This window comes from Musa acuminata, chromosome BXJ2-4 (assembly GCF_036884655.1).
Source record: "Musa acuminata AAA Group cultivar baxijiao chromosome BXJ2-4, Cavendish_Baxijiao_AAA, whole genome shotgun sequence".
Taxonomy (NCBI): domain Eukaryota; kingdom Viridiplantae; phylum Streptophyta; class Magnoliopsida; order Zingiberales; family Musaceae; genus Musa; species Musa acuminata.
In genome coordinates this window covers 17,029,121-17,035,652 of record NC_088341.1, presented here as the reverse complement: position 1 = coordinate 17,035,652, position 6,532 = coordinate 17,029,121, and the positions used below count along the sequence as shown (strand labels likewise).

At 40.6% G+C, this 6,532-nt stretch overlaps 1 long non-coding RNA gene across 1 annotated transcript; it reads right to left on the bottom strand.

Moving 5' to 3' along the window:
• Positions 1-219: 219 nt before the first annotated feature.
• LOC135609045 (uncharacterized) lies at positions 220-1,357 on the bottom strand. Its single transcript, XR_010485675.1, has 2 exons — positions 820-1,357; positions 220-746 (listed from the first exon to the last, which is right to left on the bottom strand). It is a non-coding gene; the product is annotated as an uncharacterized LOC135609045 (long non-coding RNA).
• Positions 1,358-6,532: the final 5,175 nt, after the last annotated feature.

The window sequence follows — 6,532 nt, the reverse complement described above, 5'->3', positions numbered from 1 at the left end:
AATAACAACTCATTGCATTTTAAATCATGATTTACATCATATGCAATACATCACATCATAATTAAATAGCTCATGCATCATTGCAAATCATAAATGTTTCATATCATGATGGTATCAATTTTGTCAAATTATATCTTACCATGCATGATCATAATTTTTCATTTGTATACATCAAAATAAATTAATGAATATTTCGTATATTCATATCAACACATAACGAATATCAAGAAGAATTGGTAATGAGATTTACGAATCATGTAGACAAATTATGAATATTGAGAGACATATTATGATTCTTTTTAGATAACTCAAACCGCAAAAAGAAAGTGTTGACGCTGGAGGCTTCTTCCAGCCGACCCAGCGGTCGGCGCTCATTCACCGCTGGACGACGGCGGCGGCGAGCTTCGGGTAAAGGGGCGACTGCTGGAGACCTGCGAGATCGACCGCAGGAGGGAGGTCGCACTCTCTGCTCTCCTCCTTCCTCTTACGCGAACAAGAAGAGGGGTTGTCTCTTCCTTCTTCTGCAAGAAGGGAAGAGATCTGCATTCAGAACGAACAGAACAGGGAGGAAAGAAGAAACATCAAGAAAACTTCTACGAGGGGAAGGAAGAAGCGAGATCGGAGAAGGAGAAGGGAACGGAACCCTATCCTCTCTGCGGCCGGCGTTCTTCTTCCATTGTGAAACAGAGGAGGGCGAAGACGAGGAAAGGGGCTGAGGTTTCTGCTCTCAAGGAGCGATTGACCAGCTGTCAAGGAAAGAAAGCGGTGCCTTGATTCTTCTTCGCAGAAGGGAACGGAAGAAAGAGGGGGAAATGGAACCTGTTCTGTTCTCCTTCTTTCAGCGAGATCGAAGAAGGTGGGAGATATGCTCTGTTTCTCTTGCACGAACAGAGGAGGAGTCTCCTTCTTACTCTTCTAATCGGGAAAAAGGAGCCTGAACAGTGGAGATCTACTCTCCTTCTTCCAGCGAGATCCGAGAAGGGAGAAGAGAGGGTCTCTGCACCGCCCCCTTTCCCCTGCTTCTCATCGGGGAAAAGGGGCTCGGTGGCTGATTCCTTCCAGCGGAGGCGAGGCTGCGACCAGAGAGATCGGGGACGCTCTGCTCTTTCAAGATCGAAAATTTTCTTCCTCTACTCATCGTAGAAAAGGGGCCCGGGAAAATATTGGGGCAGATTGGATCTTGAAACTGAAAAAAAAGAACGGGAACAGAGAGGGAGAATTTCTGTTCTTCGCAGAAAGGAACGGAACAGAGGGAAATTTCTATTCTTCTTTCCTCTCTGCGGTTGGTAGCAACGGGAAGGCTGAAATCAAACCTTTCTCTCCTACTCTACTCGGTGAAACAGAGTTCCTTACGGGGGTGGCAGTTGCATAACGGAGAGTTCCTTCTTAAAAAAAAAAAAAAAAAAAAAAAGGGTCGGGACATGGCAGCGATGGTCCCTGGGTCTGGTGACGATAGCGAGAGGGTAGATTCGACGGCAAGGCTCCCTTCTCAAGTTGCTCGTCCAATACCTTCTTTTCGACGAGATATTCCTTTGACGAAGCAGCATTAAAGTAGGTCGCGCTCTAGATCGCGACCTCCTGCTCTTATTTCCAATGAACCTCGGCCATGGACTAGCCTCTTCAAGGCTCCAATTGGAAGCCCGGATCTCAGTTTGGAATTCTTTGCTCCAGAAGTTCAGGCTGAAAAGAAGATTGCTGTGTATGAGATAGATGATTCCGCAGAGTTAATTGAGACATGGTCTATGGCGATTGTTGGCTATGTGGTAGGTCTCAAAACATCCTATTTCCCACTATCGTCATTTATAAAAACTAGATGGGGAACATCGGCATTTAACCTTCATATGCTGGAGAACGGTTTCTTTGTTTGCAAGCTATACTCTGAAGAAGATTTACAACGGGTCCTTGAAGGGTTCTGGACTATTCGTGGCCATCCAATGATTCTACGACGCTGGTCCCCTGATGTCTGTTTGGAGTTAGACAGTCTACAGTCTATTCCCTTATGGGTATCGTTTCAAGGTCTCCCTCTACATCTTTGGAGTCGACGTTTTATTGCAAAGTTATGCAGTACTTTGGGACAGCCACTCTATATTGATAAAGCAACAGCTGCGCAGACGAGATTAACATTTGCCCGAGCATGTGTACTGGTTTCCTCTGACGAAGATCTCCCTAATGAGGTTTTTTATCGTGATCTTGAAGGGAACACTCGTAAGGTACATGTCTCATATTCTTGGAAGCCACAACGATGCAAGAGTTGCTTATCTTTTGGTCATGCAAATAGAGCTTGTCAACAAACCCCGAAACCAATTAATAAGATCTACAGGCCACGTCAGATGCCTCAGCAACAAGGCGAACCTCCCCTAATGGTAGTAGAACCGGTGGTGACGCAAACGTGTGAGCATTTCGACTCGCAGGGACAGCGCCATAGACAAGACAAATCAGGAACTTTATCTCTCCCTATTATGTCGGAGCTTTCCACAACAGCCCATGGTACTCATAGACAGGAGAAGCAGAAGTTGGAAACTTCATCTCTTACTATATTACCGGATCCATCCACAACTGGAATTCCAATATCCACTCAACATGCCAACCAAGACATTATGACTCAACAAACTCAAGCACCAACAAACATCGCCAGCAAGGATATTCTGCCACAACAAACACAGGCCCCAACAAACCTTGTTAGTAAGGATATTCTGCCTCGACTATCTCATGCATCAATAAATCATACTAACCAGGATATTGCGCCTCGACAATCAGACTACTTGACTCAAGGTATAAAGTTTAAAAATTTGATAGCTGTGGATGAAGTGGATAAATATAGAAATAAAGCCTTAAAAGGTAAAGATATTGTGCGGGAGGAAAATGCAAAACCTAAGGATAAGAAAAAGGATGGTACTATCCATTCAAAGTCGTAGAATGAAAACCTTATTTTCTTTTTCTGATGAAGATAATTTGCTGGAATGTTCGTGGACTTAATAAGCCTGAAAAATGTCAGGAGCTCAACAGAATAATCAAGTATGCCGCATGTGATATTGCTATTCTCGTAGAAACAAAAATTAAAAAATCGCTCGTTCTTGCTCAAAAGAATTTAATATGGCCGGACGCAGAACTGTTTACCAATGACTCTAGTAAAACATTTGGTAGAATATGGGTCTTATGGCATCCTAACTCCATTAATGCTTGGTTTATTTCTGCTACCGATCAATTCATTCATCTTAAGGTGGAGGACAAAAAGAATGGATGTCAATTCAATTTTATTGGTATATATGCTTCAAATAGTATGCAAGAAAGAAATACACTTTGGACCGATCTGACTAACATTGCAAATAACTGTCTTAATATGCCGTGGATTGTTCTTGGTGACTTTAATATTGTTTGATACACAAATAAAAAAGTGGGGGGTAGACAGCATTCTGAAAGTCAGCTTCAAAGATTTAATGATTATATAGACACTGCCGCATTGATTGATATGAAATCTGTGGGCAATTGGCTCTCCTGGAGTAATCAAGGCGATGGTAACAGAAAAATAATGGCTCGACTAGACAGATGTTTGATTAACCAAGAATGGTTAACAGTTTACCCTGATTCACTTCTTGAGTATGATGCACCATTGTTTTCTGATCATTCCTTAATGTATATACACGCAGAGAAAGCAACACCTAGAGGCAAGAAACCATTTAGATTCTTTAACATGTGGAGTACTCATCCTCAGTTCCTTGATATTATCAGATCGGCTTGGAATATTAATATACATGGTTCGCCACTTTACATCTTATGCCAAAAGCTCAAAGGTTGCAAAGCGGCACTAAAGGAGTGGAATGCAAACACCTTTGGAAATATTACCACTCGGGTTCAAATTTACAGAAAGGAACTAATGGCGATACAATATGAGCTACAACTTCAGCCCCAAGATGAGAATCTTATCTACAAAGAGACAGAAGCCAGAAGTAACTTCATGCAAGCCTTAAAGCAAGAGGAAAGTTTTGCAAAGCAGAAGTCTCGACAGCATTGGCTAACTCTAGGAGATTCCAATACTAAGTTTTTCTATGCATCCATTGCTACTCGAAGGGCCGTTAATTGCATCAGAAAATGCAAAGACAAATATGGTAATCTTATTGAAAATTTAGATGAAGTTAAAGCATACACTGAGCGATTTTTTTATTCCTTACTCAATCAAGCGGTGCAACCTAATAACATTCATGTGGAGCCAACTAGAAAGCTTGATTCGGATGACATTTCAATCCTCAGTGCCCTAGTTACAGATGATGAAATTGTAAGAGTTGTCTTTAAGTCACCGAAGGATAAAAGCCCTGGTCCAGATGGATTTCCGGTTGAATTTTACCAAACTGCATGGTCTATTATTGGAAATGATGTGATTAAGGCTTGCTAACATTTTTTCTCTTCAGGTCGTATTCTTAGAGAGATGAACTGCACTTTTATTTCTTTAATTCCCAAGAATGCAGGGGCTGATTCACTAGAAAACTATCGACCCATATCATTATGCAACTTTATTTACAAGATCATCTCCAAAGTGTTGGCAGATAGAATGCAAAAGGTAATACACAAGATCATTAGTCCAAATTAGGCAGCTTTCATCAAAGGGAGAAGTATACATCATAATATTCTGCTTGCTAATGACTTGATAAAGGACCTGCACTCAAATGCGAGACGGACGAAAATATGTTTTAAAGCTGATTTACGGAAAGCCTTTGATTCAGTTAATAGGAGTTTTATCTATAAGATGCTTATCGATATGAACTTCCTACAGAAATGGGTAAATTGGATTCAAAGTTGCTTGGAAACTCCAAAGTTTTCGATACTTTTTAATGGCTCACCTATTGGTTTTTTTGGGAGCACGAATGGCATCCGACAAGGTGATCCACTTTCTCCATATCTCTTTACTATTGCAATGGAAGGACTTAGCTGTATGTTGGAACAAGCAGTCTTGAATGGCGGTATTAAGGTACCAAATGCTGGTTCTATTCACATATCACACATAACATTTGCAGATGATTTACTTATATTTCTCCAGAATGATCCAACTTCAGTGAGGAACCTATCTACTATTCTAAATGACTTTGGTACGATTTCTGGCCTTCAGTTAAATCATACGAAAAGTAAAATCTATATGGGTCCTTGCATTAAGGACAAGGACTTTATGACACACACTCTGGGGGTTAATGAGGGAAGTCTGCCAGTTCCTTATCTGGGTCTCCCACTCATATCCACTGGCATTCATAAAACCCACTGTCAGCCTATCCTACAAAAAATAAAGAATAGAATTTCTTCCTGGAAAAATAGGCTTCTATCAAAAGCAGGACGACTTGAACTCATCCGTTCGGTATTGTACTCTTACTCTATATATTGGTCTAATGCTTTTCTTCTGCCTATTGGACTTATCCAAGATATTGAACGGCTATTAATGAACTTCTTCTGGAATGGTACAAATGATAAGGCAATACATATGGTAAATTGGGACAACATCTGTAAACCGAAAGATGAAGGGGGGCTAAACTTGAGAAATATTAGAGATTGGAATAAAGCATGTTTGGTACAACAATTGTGGGATCTTTTGTAAAATAAATATTCCTTATGGTCACAATGGGTTTCTGCTAGGTATCTTTCAAAGGAATCAATTTGGGAAATTTCAACAAGAACATATCACTCTACAGCTTGGAAAGGAATTTTAAAGGCAAGGAATTGGCTAATCAAACACATTTCTTATGCAATCTCTTCTGGAACTAGTACTAATATATGGTACGATCCTTGGATAAATGGGAAGAGTATATTTCAATTATATGGTGACAGAATACGAAAAGACCTTGGGGCTCCCAAAGATTGGAAGGTTTCCGAGTTCATTGCTAAAGGTACCTAGTGTCTTCCTAATCCTATTTCTCCTGAAATGATATCACTTTGGCCAACTATCAAAGCTATTCCAATCAAGAACAACTCTTCAGATACACTTATTTGGCCTCATGACAATGGTAAATTTAGTGCCACATCCGTTTGGAATCAAATCAGGCAAAAAAATAACAAGTGGATCCCAAGCAGTTGGACATGGGATAAACCGGGATCACAGAGACATTCCCTATGTACATGGCAGGCCCTTCTTAATAAACTACCTACAATAGATAATATTAAGAGAAGAGGTATCTGTCATGTTAACCGATGCTCCCTTTGTTTGCAACAAGAAGAAACTATTGACCACCTCTATTTTGTTTGTGAATATACTAAATGGATATGGAAGGAGATTCTCCAGCGATTTGAACTCAATAGGCTGCCGCAACCAAACTTGCATCGAGAATTAGGCGACCTCATACAAAGTTTCTCAAGAAAAGGACCTCTTACACAATTGGCAAAGGTTACTTTCATATGTGCAATTTGGTGGATATGGAAGGAGAGATGTAGCAGAATCTTTAAGTGTCAACACACAAACAATGCTCAGCTCTTGACAGAGATTATTAGAGACTCAAGATCATGCATGGAGCACAATCTCAAAATGGAGCACTTTACACGAAGAGAAAGAGATATT